Raw genomic sequence first — 17581 nt, 5'->3', positions numbered from 1 at the left:
TTGAAAACATTTTCAGGAGTGATTTTCTGACCTTGATGCCAAAGCAAATGAAATCAGGCTCTTTCAAAATCCATTTGTTTGCAATGTTGCAAATCTCCCAAGTCGGTTTCAAATGGAAATTATTGATCTTCACGCAGATGACGGACTGAAAGACAAGTATAAAGAAAGAAATCTGATTGAGTTTTATACATTTTTGAAGCCTGAGCAGTTTCCAAATTTGAAGCAATTTGCTTGTAGATTTGTGTCCACCTTGGTACAATATACAGTACCTCTGTAAACAAACATGTTCAAAAATGAAGTATGTCACAACTAAATTGGCTCCTCAAATTTGGATCCTCAATTCAATGAAATTTTGAAAACAAAAAAGCAGTTTCATCCTTCCCATTAATGTGGTTACATAAAACTATGATTTCATTGGTTAACCTTGATTGATGGCTACAGGTTTTGCTTTGAGTTTCTTCCAATTGTTTTACTTAAGTTCTTTTTTGAGTTCATTAAATTTATAAAACTGCAATTTCATTATTTTTTCCCACGGCCCGCAAAAATGTGCCAAATATATAATGTGGCCCTCCTGCTGAAAGGTTTGGAGGTCCCTGATATAGATGACTGGCAAATATAGAGAAAGGTGAGATGTTGTCCTCTGCTCCTCAATTCACTTACTCCGGGCAAAAGACTCAACAATATCTTCTGGGCAAAAGACTCAACCATATCTATTCAAATCATGATTTTATACACCTCTATTAGAACATCCCTCATGCTCCTGTGCTCCATGAAATAGAGTCCCAGCCTTCTCAACCTCTCCCAATAACTCTGGCCCTCTAGTCCTGGCAACATCCTCATAAATCTTCACTGTACCCTTTCCAATTTGATGACGTCTTTCCTATAACATGGTGCCCAGAACTGGACACAATACTCTGAATGCGGCCTCGCCAACTTCTTATGCAACTGCAACATGACCTCCCAACTTCTATACTCAGCCTGACCCGCTGAGTTACTCCAGCACTCTGTGAAACGTCACAGAACAGGGCAAGATTAGCAAGTTTGCTGATGATACAGAAGTGAGTGGTTTTGCAGATAGTGAAGATGGTTGTGAAAGATTGCAGCAGGATCTGGATCAATTAGTCAGGTGGGCAGAGGAATGGTTGATGGTTGCATGGTTCCTTGAAGGTCGTGTCGCAGGTATATCAGGTGGTCAAAAAGCATTTTGACACTTTGGCCCTCATCAGTCAGAGTATTGAGTATAGAAGTTGGGAGGTCATGTTGCAGTTGTATAAGACGTTGGTGAGACTGCATTTAGAATATTGTGTTCAGTTCTGGGCACCATGTTATAGGAAAGATGTCAAACTGAAAAGAGTACAGAGATCCCTATCTGGATCAGTCCAATCAGGGTTGTGTCATCCGCAAACTTGAGAAGCTTGATAGAGGTGTCTGTGGAGGTGCAGTCATTGGGTGTGAAGTGGTGATTAGAGTGGGGTGGGTGTAGAAGGGTCCAGTCTTTGCAGACTGAGGTCAGGCTATGAGTGGGTGTGAAGTGTTGGTTGGGGTGGGAAAGGGTCCACTCTTTTCATACTGGAGTCTTGCCTTAAGTAGGTGTGAAGTGGTGAATGGGAAGGAGAGGGTGCAGGGTCCATTCTTTGCAGACTGGGGTCTGGCTGTATTTGTTGGGGAAGCGGTACCAGGGTTTACGTTTCTGATTTTCAAGCCTGCAGTAAAACTCATTCAGGTCGTTTGTCAGCTGACGATTGTCCAAAGTGCGGGGGGCTTTCCTCTTATAGCTGGTGATTTCTTGCATGTCCTTCCAAACTGAAGAAGAGTACCTTTCCGTGGCAGCTCTGATTCCTCTTCTCAGCTCTTAGGCTATCTTCCTCTTAGGCTATATTTTAACTCTTTAACGATTATGCTATCGGCTTGATGCATATTTGCCCCCAGCCCCCCCCCCCCCCCCCTCACCCCGATCTCAAAATGGAAATGTTACATCTGTATATAATGATCCCATTAAAATGTATATTTATGTCACAAACTATGGAATTCATATTTTTCAGTATTGTTATCGAGGAAAAGAAAGCAGTTCCAATTGTTTGATATTATATGATGTTGTTTAATATTATTCATATGGAGGAGAAAATATAATAGCTTTAAACCCTACCTTAATTTTGCAATCTCACTCAAGATAATCCCCCTTTCCCTCTCCCCTCCCCCATCTCTCTCTCCTCTCCCTTCCCCTCTCTCTCTCCCCCTCCCTCCTCTCACAACCACCCCTCTTTCTTGCAGGGGGGGGCGAAGATGAAGGTGGCGCGGTCCCAGCGGGCGGGGGGGATGAAGGTGGCGTTGGCCCAGCGGGGGTCAGCTGGGGTGGCGTGGGACCAGCAGGGGTGGCGTGGGCCCAGTGGGGGTCAGCGGGGGTGGCATGGACCCAGCAGGGGTCTACAGGGGTGGCGTGGGCCCAGCGGGGGTGGTGTAGGCCCAGCGGAGTGGCGTGGGGCCAGCAGGGGTGGCATGAGCCCAGCGGGGATGGCTTGGCCTAGCTGGGGTCAGCGAGGCTGGTGTGGGAGGAAGATGGCTTGGGCCCTGGCGGCCAGGGGGAGGTGAGGGGAGCAGGCTCCGTCTGGTGTTGGGTTTACAGCCGTTGGGTTCACATTCAGCCACTCCCGCCCGGGGACGGGAGAACAGAGAACTGGCCGTTTCCAAAGTGGAAACGTCTATTTTTTTTTTTCCCGAGATTAAGATCAGTAATCCTTGGCTTTTTGGGTACGGGAACAATAGTGGAGACTTTGAAGCTGGCAGGGACAGTGCAGGATTGCAGGGACCGATTGAAAATGTCTGTGAAGACTGGTGCCAGTTGTTCGGCACAGAGCTTGAGGGTAGAGGGGGAAACATTGTCCAGTCCTGGAGATTTCCGGCTTTTCCGTCCCCTGAATAGCTTCTCCACCTCATCAATTGCTTTTGTTAGTTGATGTTGGGCAGAAAGGAGGGGGTGGGTTTGCAGACTGGAGTCAGGCTGTAAGTGGGTGTCGCAGTTATATAGGAAGTTGCTGAGGATGCATTTAGAATATTGTGTTCAGTTCTGGGCACCGTGTTAGAGGAAAGATGTTGTCAAGCTGGAAAGGAAACAGACAAGATTGATGAGGATGTTGCCAGGACTAGGGGGTCTGAGCTATAAGGAGACGTTGAGTAGGCTGGGACTCTATTCCTTGGATCATAGGAGGATGAGGGGGTGATCTTATAGAGTTGTATAAAATCACAAGAGGAATACATCAGGTATATGCACAGAGTCTCTTGCCCAGAGTAGGTAAATCGAGGACATAGGTCTAAGGTGAAGGGGAAAATATTTAATAGGAAATTGAGGGGTAACCTTTTCATACAAAGGGTGGTGGGTGTGTGGAACAAGCTGCTCGAGGAGATAATTGAGGCTGGGACTCTCCCAACGTTTAAGAAACAGTTATGCCCCTGTCCCACTTAGGAAACCTGAACGGAAACCTATGGAGACTTTGCGGCCCACCCAAGGTTTCCGTGCGGTTCCCGGAGGTTGCAGGTGGTTGCCGGAGGTTGCAGGTAGTGGAAGCAGGTAGGGAGACTGACAAAAACCTCCGGGAACCTCCGTGAACTGCACGGAAACCTTGGTTGGGGCGCAAAGTCTCCAGAGGTTTCCGTTCAGGTTTCCTAAGTGGGACAGGGGCTTTACTTTGTGTCTATCTTCGATTTAAACAAGTATTTACAGTTCTTTCCTACACTTCCAGGAATAAGAGTTTTTTTTAACAGAATAGACATATGTGCACCATAGATTTCCCCAGGATTCGCTATTATACTTTTCTCAAGATGGATTAATTGGGTCTACAGGGCGCAGTTTTCAAAATCACAGGTGACACCTGAGGCAGACTGAATTGTAAGACACATACACTGGCACAGCACCACAGACATGGGTCCAATCCTGACCGCAGGTGCTGTCAGTGTCGTGTTTGCACATTCTCCCCATGACTGTAGATAGAGTCATAGAGTGATAGTGCGTGGAAACGGCCCTTCAGCCCAACTTGCCCACACTGGCCAACATGTCCCAACAACACTAGTCCCACCTGCCTGCGTTTGGTCCATATCCCTCCAAACATGTCCGTTCATTGTTCTTTATCTCTCCACATCACCGTCCATATCTCTTGTTTCCCTTATCCCTAACCAGTCTGAAGAAGGGTATCGACCCAAAACGTCACCCATTCATCTTCTCTCCAGAGATGCTGCCTATCCCGCTGAGTTACTACTGAATTATTAGAGTAGCCAATTCAAATGTGGTATCAGTACTCAATTGTTATGCCTATCTAGATCCACTCCCAATCCAGAAACTGCCCTCTACATTACCACAGCACAATACTATAAAACCTGCATTGATGTTTTTACAGTAATTGATACAAATCATTTCTCTTCCTTGTGCTGTAAGTTTGACTTGGGGACAGATTTCCCTTCTCATCATCTCATGTATGGTTATCCAAAATGTTGCAAGAATACTAGCAAAGCTCTCCAACTACATAATATTATGTTACATTGTTTTTTTTAAATATATTCTTACTGATTATTATCCAATATCATTGATGGATCAATTTCGATGTTGGTAGCTGTATCAGATGTGTCTAATATTGTCATAGATGCAGTTGGATGTAAGAAGAGCTTCATCTGCCAGTTAGTTAATGTTATTACTGTCACGTGTACTGAGGTACAGTGAAAAGCTTTTGTTGCGTTCTATCCAGTCAGTAGAATGACAATACATGATTACAATCGAGCCATACACAGTGTATAGATACATGATAGTGCAAGATAAAGCCAGCAAAATCCGATCAAGGATAATCCGAGGGTCAGCACTGCTGTCAGCACTGCTCTCTGGTTGTGGTAGGTTGATTCAGTTGACTGATAACATTGGGGAACTGTCCCTGAATCTGGAGGTGTGTGTTTTCACACTTCTATACTTTTTGCCTGATGGGGGAGGGGAGAAGATGGAGTGGCCAGGGAGCGACTTGTTCTTGATTATGCTGCTGGCCTTGCTAAGGCAGCATGAGGTATAAATGGAGTCTCAATAGAAGGGAGGTTGGTTCGTGTGATGGTCTGGGCTGCGTCCACAATTCACTGCAATTTCGTGTGGTCTTGGATGGAGCTGTTCCCAAGCTAAGCTGTGATTTGGGAACAGCTCCATTTGGAAACTTCACGTTCAGTTAGACCATGTTGAAACCAGGGCACCCTTAACTAGTCAACTTAATTTCTCACAATTGATGGGAAATGCCAAATCAATGGTCCAAAACTTTACACAAAGTTATTACTAGATCAATTTTTATGTTGGTTATCTTTAATCAGATATATCAAATATTCTCATATGTACAGTAAAATGTAAGATGACAACTGATGTATAATTAATGTCACAGATGGGTGAATGCAGATTTAATACAAACTGTTAACCAAAACTGTTTAATGCTATTAACCTTCTGTGTGAATGCTGCTAGAGAAACATTTATTCTTGCAGCCTGATTTCAAACCGAGTGCCCAGAGGTGTGTTAGTGCACGGAGCCATCCACGTTCACACTTTGTCCATCTTCACATTGTATATCTCCTGTCCTGTAAAATAAATGCACGGAACTGCAAGTTTACAGAATGCCTCTGTTGCTGAAATGTGATACATTATTGCTGCATCTCACAGAAGATCAATATGGCCGCCATCTTTTCTAGTGGTAATAATTTTAAAACCACCATATAGTGTGATGTTGGGAGCTTTGGACACAGAGTATTTAATGTAGACAGCGCACTCTGGTGGTGATTTGTGGAACGCAATTTGGTTTCAGAATTGCAATGCTCACAATGTGTGAATGAAAAGAGAATGAGCAGTTGCTTTGTGAGGAACAGCAACCTGTTGATTGGGGAGCAGAAATCAAAACAAAACGTAGACAGTGTGAAGAGTGATGAAAACAAATATCTCATGTAACAACTTGACCTGGGACAAGCAAGGAAGATGCAAATAAATCAAGTTGCAGGTAGAGTCATAGAGTAATTCAACATGGAAAAAGGCCCTTCTTAGGCCCAAATTTCCCACACCGGCCAAAATGTCCAAGCTTGACTAATCCCACCTGCCTGTGTTTGGCCTACATAACTCTAGATCTATCCTATCCATGTACCTGTCTATTTCTTAAACATTGCGATAGTCCCTGCCTCAGATACCTCCTCTGGCAGCTTGTTCCATACACCCATCACCCTTTGTGTGAAAAAGGAACCCCTCAGATTCCTATTAAATCTGTTCCCCTTCACCTTAAATACATGTCCTCTGGTCCTCGATTCCGCTACCCTGGGCAAGAAATTCTGTGCATCTACCCAATCTATTCCTCTCATGATTTTGCACACCTCTATAAGATCACACCTCATCCTCCTGCGCTGCAAGAAATAGAGTCCCAGCATACTCAACTTCTCCCTATGGCTCAGACCTTCGTGTACTGGAAACATCCTCGTAAATCTTCTCTGTACCCTTTCTAACTTTGGAACATCTTTTCTATAATTGGTGCCCAAAACTGAACACAATACTCCAAATGCGGCCTCACCAATGTCCTATATAACTGCAACATGATCTCTCAACTATTGCAGTATACTCAATAGGTAGACACAAAATGCTGTGAGTAACTCAGCAGGACAGGCAGCATCTCAGGAGAGAAGGAATGGGTGACGTTTCAGGTCGAGACCCTTCTTCAGTCTGAGTTACTCCAGCATTTTGTCTCTACCTTCGATTTAAACAAGCATCTGCAGTTCCTTCCTACACATTATATACTCAATACTCTGACTGATGAAGACCAATGTGCCAATAGTCTTTTTTACCTATCCACCTGTGACTCTACCTTCAAGGAAGTATATACCTGCACTCCTACATCCCTCTGCTCTACAACACTACACTCCCCAGAGCCCCAACATTAACTGTGTATGTCCTGCCCAAGTTAGACTTCCCATAATGTAACATTTCACATTTCTCTGTATTAAATTCCATCAACCACTCCTCAGCCCATCTGGCCAACCTGTTGCAATTTTTCATAACCATCATCACTATATGAAATATCACCATTTTTATATTATCTGCAACTAACTAATCTTGCCATGTATGTTCTCATCCAAATCATTACAAACAGTAATGGGCCCAGCACTGCACCATGAGGCACCACTGGTCACAGGCCTCCAGTCCAAGAATCAACGTTCTACCATCACCCATGATGGAGTTCCTTCCATGAAGCCAATTTTCTATCCATTTAGCTATCACTCCATGGCTCCCGTGCGATCTAACTTTTCAGAGCAGCCTACCATATGAAACCTTGTTGAATGATTTGCTCAATTCCATATCTATCTATACTATTACTAAAAGTCACATCTTGTCCCACTACCTGTCTACATTGTAAATACATTTTAGAAAAACGCTACCCTATATCGCTATGATTATTTCGCCATCTTACTCACCGCCCTCCTCTCCTCCAACCACCCCGAGATTTTTTCTGATCGGTGAAATATTAAAAAAGTTATGAATGCTTAAAAAAATCATGAGATCAACTGATTGGTTTTCTCGCCTGTCACTCACCATGATGAAGGTAACACCCCTTCCGGGGGGCCTGAGGAAAAAGCCCCAGATGCCAGACATGAGTCAGCCACTCTGGAAGACCGTGAGTGAGAGTTGAATCCAGAACTTTGATTCTCCGCCGTGTGTGAACTGAAATGTGTCTGTGCTGTACTGATTGAACTGTGCCTGCCCCATGAGTGAACTGAATTGGTAGCCCTGCACTGTGCTTGACTTGAAATGAAATGGATTAAATTGTTGGTCCTGCACTGTGCTTGACTTGAAATGAAATGGATTTTGTTCTTGGCCCTGCACTATGTTTGACTCGAAATGAAATGGATTTTGTTCTTGGCCCTGCACTGTGTTTGACTTGAAATGAAATGGATTTTGTTCTTGGCCCTGCACTGTGCTTGACTTGAAAGGACATGGATTTTGTTCTTGGCCCTGCACTGTGCTTGACTTGAAATGGAATTTATTGAATTGATGGCCCTGCACTGTGCTTGACTTGAAAGGACATGGATTTTGTTCTTGGCCCTGCACTGTGCATGACTTGAAAGTACATGGATTTTGTTCTTGGCTCTGCACTGTGCTTGACTTGAAATGAAATGGATGTTGTTTTTGGCCCTGCACTATGCTTGACTTGAAATGAAATGGATTTTGTTCTTGGCCCTGCACTGTGCTTGACTTGAAATGGAATTTATTGAATTGATGGCCCTGCACTGTGCTTGTCTTGAAATGGAATGGATGTTGCTGTTGGCCCAGCACTGTGCTTGACTTGGAATGGAATGGATGATGCTGTTGGCCCAGCACTGTGTTTGACTTGAAAGGAAATGGGTTTTGTTCGTGGCCCTTCTTCGTGGCCCTTCATAGAAACATAGAAATTAGGTGCAGGAGTAGGCCATTCGGCCCTTCGAGCCTGCACCGCCATTCAATATGATCATGGCTGATCATCCAACTCAGTATCCCGTACCTGCCTTCTCTCCATACCCTCTGATCCCCTTAGCCACAAGGGCCACATCTAACTCCCTCTTAAATATAGCCAATGAACTGGCCTCGACTACCCTCTGTGGCAGGGAGTTCCAGAGATTCACCACTCTCTGTGTGAAAAAAGTTCTTCTCATCTCGGTTTCAAAGGATTTCCCCCTTATCCTTAAGCTGTGATCCCTTGTCCTGGACTTCCCCAACATCGGGAGCAATCTTCCTGCATCTAGCCTGTCCAACCCCTTAAGAATTTTGTAAGTTTCTATAAGATCCCCTCTCAATCTCCTAAATTCTAGAGAGTATAAACCAAGTCTATCCAGTCTTTCTTCATAAGACAGTCCTGACATCCCAGGAATCAGTCTGGTGAACCTTCTCTGCACTCCCTCTATGGCAATAATGTCCTTCCTCAGATTTGGAGACCAAAACTGTACGCAATACTCCAGGTGTGGTCTCACCAAGACCCTGTACAACTGCAGTAGAACCTCCCTGCTCCTGTACTCAAATCCTTTTGCTATGAAAGCTAACATACCATTCGCTTTCTTCACTGCCTGCTGCACCTGCATGCCCACTTTCAATGACTGGTGTACCATGACACCCAGGTCTCGCTGCATCTCCCCTTTTCCTAGTCGGCCACCATTTAGATAATAGTCTGCTTTCCTGTTTTTGCCACCAAAATGGAGAACCTCACATTTATCCACATTATACTGCATCTGCCAAACATTTGCCCACTCACCCAGCCTATCCAAGTCACCTTGCAGTCTCCTAGCATCCTCCTCACAGCTAACACTGCCCCCCAGCTTAGTGTCATCCGCAAACTTGGAGATATTGCCTTCAATTCCCTCATCCAGATCATTAATATATATTGTAAATAGCTGGGGTCCCAGCACTGAGCCTTGCGGTACCCCACTAGTCACTGCCTGCCATTGTGAAAAGGACCCGTTTACTCCTACTCTTTGCTTCCTGTTTGCCAGCCAGTTCTCTATCCACATCAATACTGAACCCCCAATGCCGTGTGCTTTAAGTTTGTAAACTAATCTCTTATGTGGGACCTTGTCGAAAGCCTTCTGGAAGTCCAGATACACCACATCCACTGGTTCTCCCCTATCCACGCTACTAGTTACATCCTCGAAAAATTCTATAAGATTCGTCAGACATGATTTACCTTTTGTAAATCCATGCTGACTTTGTCCAATGATTTCACCACTTTCCAAATGTGCTGCTATCCCATCTTTAATAACTGACTCTAGCAGTTTCCCCACTACCGATGTTAGACTAACTGGTCTGTAATTCCCCGTTTTCTCTCTCCCTCCCTTCTTAAAAAGTGGGGTTACGTTTGCTACCCGCCAATCCTCAGGAACTACTCCAGAATCTAAAGAGTTTTGAAAGATTATTACTAATGCATCCACTATTTCTGGAGCTACTTCCTTAAGTACTCTGGGATGCAGCCTATCTGGCCCTGGGGATTTATCGGCCTTTAATCCATTTAATTTACCCAACACCACTTCCCGGCTAACCTGGATTTCACTCAATTCCTCCAACTCCTTTGACCCGCGGTCCCCTGCTATTTCCGGCAGATTATTTATGTCTTCCTTAGTGAAGACGGAACCAAAGTAGTTATTCAATTGGTCCGCCATATCCTTGTTCCCCATGATCAACTCACCTGTTTCTGACTGCAAGGGACCTACATTTGTTTTAACTAATCTCTTTCTTTTCACATATCTATAAAAACTTTTGCAGTCAGTTTTTATGTTCCCTGCCAGTTTTCTTTCATAATCTATTTTTCCTTTCCTAATTAAGCCCTTTGTCCTCCTCTGCTGGTCTCTGAATTTCTCCCAGTCCTCCGGTATGCTGCTTTTTCTGGCTAATTTGTACGCATCATCCTTCGCTTTGATACTATCCCTGATTTCCCTTGTTATCCACGGATGCACTACCTTCCCTGATTTATTCTTTTGCCAAACTGGGATGAACAATTTTTGTAGTTCATCCATGCAGTCTTTAAATGTCTTCCATTGCATATCCACCGTCAACCCTTTTAGAATTAATTGCCAGTCAATCTTGGCCAATTCACGTCTCATACCCTCAAAGTTACCTTTCTTTAAGTTCAGAACCATTGTTTCTGAATTAACAATGTCACTCTCCATCCTAATGAAGAACTCAACCATATTATGGTCACTCTTGCCCAAGGGGGCACGTACAACAAGACTGCTAACTAACCCTTCCTCATTACTCAATACCCAGTCTAAAATAGCCTGCTCTCTCGTTGGTTCCTCTACATGTTGATTTAGATAACTATCCCGCATACATTCCAAAAAATCCTCTTCCTCAGCACCCCTGCCAATTTGATTCACCCAATCTATATGTAGATTGAAGTCACCCATTATAACGGTTTTGCCTTTGTCGCACGCATTTCTAATTTCCTGTTTGATACCATCTCCAACTTCACTACTACTGTTAGGTGGCCTGTACACAACACCCACCAGCGTTTTCTGCCCCTTAGTGTTTCGCAGCTCTACCCATACCGATTCCACATCCTGCAAACTAATGTCCTTCCTTTCCATTGCGTTAATCTCCTCTCTAATCAGCAACGCTACCCCACCTCCTTTTCCTTTCTCTCTATCCCTCCTGAATATTGAATATCCCTGGATGTTCAGCTCCCAGCCTTGGTCACCCTGGAGCCATGTCTCCGTGATCCCAACTATATCATAGTCATTAATAGCTATCTGCACATTCAACTCATCCACCTTATTACGAATGCTCCTTGCATTGAGACACAAAGCCTTCAGGCTTGTTTTTACAACACTCTTACCCCTTATACAATTTTGTTGAAAAGTGGCCCTTTTTGATTTTTGCCCTGGATGTTCCGGCCTGCCACTTTTACTTTTCACCTTGCTACCTATTGCTTCTACCCTCATTTTACACCCCTCTGTCTCTACGCTCACACATTTAAGAAACCCTTTCCCTTTAACTCCATCCTCCACTAGCCCATTCGACACCCCACCCCCCTTATTCAGTTTAAAACCACCCGTGTAGCAGTGGCAAACCTGCCTGCCAGAATGCTGGTCCCACACCTGTTAAGATGCAATCCGTCCCTTTTGTACAGTTCCCCCTTACCCCAAAACAGATCCCAGTGATCTAAGAATCTAAATCCCTGCCCCGTGCACCAGTTCCTCAGCCACACGTTCAGGTCCCGTATCTCCCTGTTCCTGCTCTCGCCAGCACGAGGAACTGGAAGCAAACCGGAGATAACAACCCTGGAGGTCCTGCTTTTCAGCATTTTTCCGAGCTCTCTAAAGTCACGCTGCAGAATATTCATCCCCTTCTTTCCGACATCGTTTGTGCCGACATGCACTACCACTTCCGGATGTTCACCTTCGCCCTTGAGGATTTTCTGCACTCTGTCCGTGACATCCTGGATCCTGGCACCAGGAAGGCAGCACACCATCCTCGCATCCCGTCTGTTGCCGCAGAAACCCCTGTCCGTACCTCTCACAATGGAGTCTCCTACTACAATGGCGTTGCCTGCCTTAGGCCTTTTTGGTTTCGGCTCAACAGCCCTATTCGCATCACAAGCCAGTCCGCCGCCCAGTGTAAACACCTCTTCTGTCCCGACAGCTTCTAAGTGGGTGAACCTGTTCACAAGAGGTACAACACCCGGGGACGTTGGCATTCCATGCTTCCCTCCCGTTCTCACTGTCTCCCACCTTCTCTCTTCCAGTACCTTAGGTGTAACAATCGTACTGTAGGACTTGTCGAGGAACGACTCCGTTTCTCGGACGAACCGGAGGTCATCCACTTGCTTCTCCAGTTCCCCAACACGGCCCTTCAGGAGCTCTACCTGGATGCACTTTTCGCATTTGTAGCAGCCAGAGGCACCAGCGGTGTCCTTGACCTCCCACATACTGCAAGCATCACACTGAATCAGCTTGCCTGACATCTCCTTCTTTCGTCTCTCCCTCTGCAGTGTTTTGCGTAGTCTCCTCTCCTCAGCCTCCTCTCCGAAGACTCTCGAGCCAAAGACTCACACTTTACTCACAGGGCACTTCCCTCGCAAGGCCGCTCACTCACTGCCGCTCGCTAAGAGCAGTCTTGCTTAAATTGACTGATAAATTGCCTGATTTACCAATTTACAAACCAAATTCCTCAGTTTTCAACTGTTTTCCCAGCACTGACTCACTTCTCTCCTCCCACTTGGGCTAGAGCCAATCAGTCGTATCTCTTGCTAAGCTCCTGCTGCTGTTGTTGCTCCCAAAGCTACAGCAGTCCTTCGTGACCCACTGTGCTGGACTTGGAATGGAATGGATTCAACTGTTGGCCCTGCACTGTGCTTGACTTGGAATGGAATGGATTGAATTGTTGGCACTGCACTGTCCTTGATTTGTAATGGAACGGATTGAATTGTTGGCCCTGCACTTTGCTTGACTTGGAATGGAATGGATTGAATTGTTGGCCCTGCACTGTGCTTGGTCCAAAGGTCCTGCTCACTCCGGAAGTCCTGCTCAGTCCAGAAGTCCCATTCAGTGGAGAGGCCGCGCTCAGCCGCATGAGTAGAACCAAGAAAGTTTTACTGTCATATATATGTTGTGTGTGTGTGTGTTTGAGATGGAGGGCGTCTGTGTGTGTGGCTGTGCGCATGTGATGGAGGGTGTCTGTGTGTGTGTGTGTGTGTGTGTGTGTGTGTGTGTGTGTGTGTGTGTGTGTGTGTGTGTGTGTGTGTGTGTGTGTGTGTGTGTGTGTGTGTGTGTGTGTGTGTGTTGGAGGGTGTGTGTGTGTGTGTGTGGAGGGTGTGTGTGTGTGTTGGAGGGTGTGTGTGTGTGTTGGAGGGTGTGTGTGTGTGATGGAGGGTGTGTGTGTGTGTGTGATGGAGGGTGTGTGTGTGTGATGGAGGGTGTGTGCTTGTGTGTGTGAGCCCACCAGCCGTGAGTCAACTGCCAGCCCACCAGCCGTGAGTGAGTCAACTGCCAGCCCACCAACCGTGAGTGAGGCAACTGCCAGCCCATCTTTGGCCTTCCTGAAATCACTCATTTCAGCCCACAAGGCCCCTATTAGCCCAGAAACCAAGCCCCGTTTCCCAAAATGCCTGTATTAGCCCAGGCGGAGCATTTTGGCCCAAAAGACACGTCAGGCCAGGAAAAGTCCAGAAAAAGTGTCCTTCACTGAGATTTCACTCAGATTGTTTTTGTCTCTTTGGCCCATCAGGCCTGTACTATCCCAGGAGGAGTCCCTTCGGCCCATCAGTAAGTATTCCCCCTGTAAGTGTTAAACCTCAGACAAGTATTTTTATCCCTCCCTTCATTGGCTCCGTGTGAGATCCACGCCAGGATAGGCGTTCCTCCTTCATTGCTGTGATCTGTAGAAAAATGTCTAAAATTGATTCTTCACCCTTCTCTCTCACCTGTTTTGGGCAGAATTTCTGGCAATTTCTGAGCTGCCAGCCCAACAGCCAGGAGTGAGTGTGTTGCCAGCCCACCAGGCCTGAGTGACTGAGCTGTGAGCCCAGCAGGCCTGAGTGACTGAGCTGACAGGCCTGAGTGACTGAGCTGCCAGGCCTGAGTGACTGAGCTGCCAGGCCTGAGTGACTGAGCTGCCAGGCCTGAGTGATTGAGCTGCCAGGCCTGAGTGACTGAGCTGCCAGGCCTGAGTGACTGGGCTGCCAGGTCTGAGTGACTGAGCTGCCAGCCCAAGAATCCATTCGGCCCACAATGTCCATACTAGCCCTCTGGAGCCAGTCCCTTCGGCCCATAACACCCATACTGCGCTCCAGAAACCCACTCCCCCATTGGCCATCAATATTGGAATTGGTGGAGAGGTGGAATATTGCGTTGGGGGACCTGTGTGAACATGGGTCCCAGCGGGTCCCACTTAGTCTAGTATATATCTATAGTTCTGCCTCATCAACCTTTTTGGTCACAGCCTCAAAAAACTCAATCAGATTTGTGAGACATGATCTCCCACATACAAAACCATGCTGGCTACCCCAAATCAGCCCTTGTCCTAGAAAATGCCCTTATATCCTATCCCTCAGAATAATCTCTATTAGCTTTCCAACAACAGATGTTAAGCTCACTGGCCTATAGTTTCATGCATTTTCTCCGCAGCCCTTCTTGCATAGAGACACATTTGCCACCCTCCAGTCTTCTGACACCTCCCCTGTGTTTAATGCCGACTCGTAAATTTCAACTAGGGCTCCAGCAATTTCCTCTCTAGCTTCCCACAATGTCCTTAGATATACGTATCTGATCAGATGCATTTGCAGGAAGTGGCTTGCTCAGTGGAGACAGGTTTCTTCTAAAATAGCTTGTATATGCAAACACTGAACAATATTTTAAAATATAAGATTTAACAATATTTGTTAATTAAAAATATTGACTATTAATAATGTATAAAAATACTAACTAATATACGTGGAAAGATTTTTTTAATGTTGTTAAATATAATGCAAAATAAACTGCTGGAGGACCTCAGCAGGTCAAGCATCATTTATGGAGCCAAAGGGATAGTCAATGTTTTGGGTCGATATCCTCCATTAATAGTGAGAATGTCGCGAGATAGTGACATTTCATATGGTATCTCTTTAAATTTATTCCCTAAAAATCCTTGTCAAATAAGAAATCTTTGTTTCATTTGTGTGAGACATGAAATATAAACTGAAAATGTTGCTATATGAGTTCTGTAAGGGTCTCTAGGTAATAGCAAAATGACATGGTGTTCCATGAAATATGAAAGGTAATGCAATTAAATGACTAAATGCTTCCTGTCCTGGTCCCAGCTCATTGCTACAATCATAAAGAACCATTAACGCCTGTACTTCCTTAAAAGATTGTGGAGATTCGGCATATCGACGAATACGCTCTTGAACTGTTCTGGAGAGGAGACAAAATTGTTGTTCCCCTCTTTGCAGAATATGAATTTGTAAAGAGGGTCTGGTGAACCATGCAAACATTCCTGTCACAGTACATCCCCAACAGTTCCGATTTGTGGGCTGTTCCCAGGGACTCATCAATGTTCCCAGACAGACATCAAATGCTGCTGAAATACCATCAACTCACTTTGGTCTGCCCAAAACTCCAAGCACAGCGATTTGTTCATCAGGGAATGTTGCCGACTATCCCATTTCCCCGTCCGACCTCTCTGTCCTGGGTCTCCTCCATGGCCAGAATGAGCAACACCGGAAATTGGAGGAACAGCACCTCATATTCCGCTTGGGGAGTCTGCATCCTGCGGGCATGAACATTGAATTCTCCCAATTTTGTTAGCCCTTGCTGTCTCCTCCCATTCCTCAGCCCTCGAGCTACTCCTCCTCCTCCTTTTTCCTTTCTTCGCCCCGCCAACCCCCATCAGTCTGAAGAAGGGTTTCGGCTCGAAACGTTGTCTATTTCCTTCGCTCCATAGATGCTGCTGCACCCGCTGAGTTTCTCCAGCATTTTTGTGTACCTTCAAGCTGTAGGCTTGTATGCTGAGCGACGCGCTGAAGCTTGGTGCAGTCAACACCAAGGCTCTGTGGGAGAGGACCACTTTCCAGGGTCGTTCTACTGTTGGGCATTGAAGGGCAGAGTCCAGTGAGGACACCCCTCAAACTAAGTAAGGGAGATCACCTCAAGAGATCAATGGTGTAATGTACATACAAAGATCACTGAGTGTGGCACTATTGAATGTACAGACACGGAGAATGTATGAAGAATTTTTGCACAATTTTTCTTTTGTATATATTTTTTTTCTGAATATAGTTTATTTTTGAAGAAATATCTATTAAATGTATTCTTATAGTTTATTCTTGATATTTTAAAAATCTATTAATTTTATTCTTAATAGTAATGTAAATATTACATATCTTAAATAATTCTGGTCCCAAGCAGAGAGCAAAGCCACCAGATTCCAGCATCTATGTTTCCTTGTGTCAAAGACAATGTTTTCAGTCAGCTGGCTGTATCATTTTTAATACACTCCATCATTAACGGACACATATCCATTAATATTTTCTGATACTCCATGAGCGCCTGACTGTAAGAATCACGTTCTATTACAAATGACCGGAAGAGGTTTATAGGCTCTGCTTTTAGAAGAATTTCTGGAATTTCAATTTGCTTAAGAAATGATTGATTTCCAATCATAAATCTCTGTAGCCTTTTCTCATCCAAACATTTTCCGAGATATTTTAACATATCTCTCAGCCTATGTTCCAGGTGACTTTCATGCCAGTTTGAAAATGGCTGACTTAACAGCAGATGCATAAGGACAGTCTTAAAAACATAGGAACCAAGAACAGATTGCTGGTCTGGAGAACTGCGCAGTTTTTCAGTTAGAAAGATCAGTATTTGAAGGCATTTGAGGTGACACGAGCTTTTGGGGGTATTTTTGGCCATGATTTGCAGAAACCTGTGCTCACAGACTGCACAGGAAATGTTCCAGTAAGTAGTGGATGCTGTACTGTTCATGGAGCAATCGGAAAAACTGGGTACAAGATGGACATCTGAATTCTTCAGCCTCACAGCAGGAAAGACTTTTATGCAAATGGTTCGTCCAGACTGATAATGGACTTTTAACCCACAGCAACCTGTAATATTGCAAAAGGTAAGTTCAAAATCGTACTTATGGCGAATTTTGTTCCAAGATTTGGCTAATAAATCCCTGAACCATTTTACTACCTTCTTATAATCCAAATACCAATCGGAACACATGATAGAAGCAAGGCAATTGGCACGAACATCAGGTTCAAATCTCTTGCTGTGAATAAGACACAGAATATCCCCTTCAAGTTCTGTGGTTTTACATTGGCAGCCCAAGTCAGCATTGTGCGGTGTAACCATGAGAATCCTGCCATAATTCTGTTTTTCAGGTGGGATGTCACAGGAACAAATCTCTGGTTTAAAACAATATCCATCCTGGAGAAAAATTGGAACCAAAATATCATATATAGATGGTGTCTTACAGCCCCATTTTTCAAACTGACTCCCAATACCCACACAGTCTTCAATGATCAGCTCAGAGTTCCACTGACAGAGATTCCTACTGGCCTCCAAAAGATTGTCCACAAAGCTTTCTACAAATTCA

The sequence above is a fragment of the Amblyraja radiata genome, chromosome 39 (genome assembly GCF_010909765.2).
Source record: "Amblyraja radiata isolate CabotCenter1 chromosome 39, sAmbRad1.1.pri, whole genome shotgun sequence".
Lineage (NCBI taxonomy): Eukaryota > Metazoa > Chordata > Chondrichthyes > Rajiformes > Rajidae > Amblyraja > Amblyraja radiata.
This window is presented reverse-complemented; position numbering follows the sequence as displayed.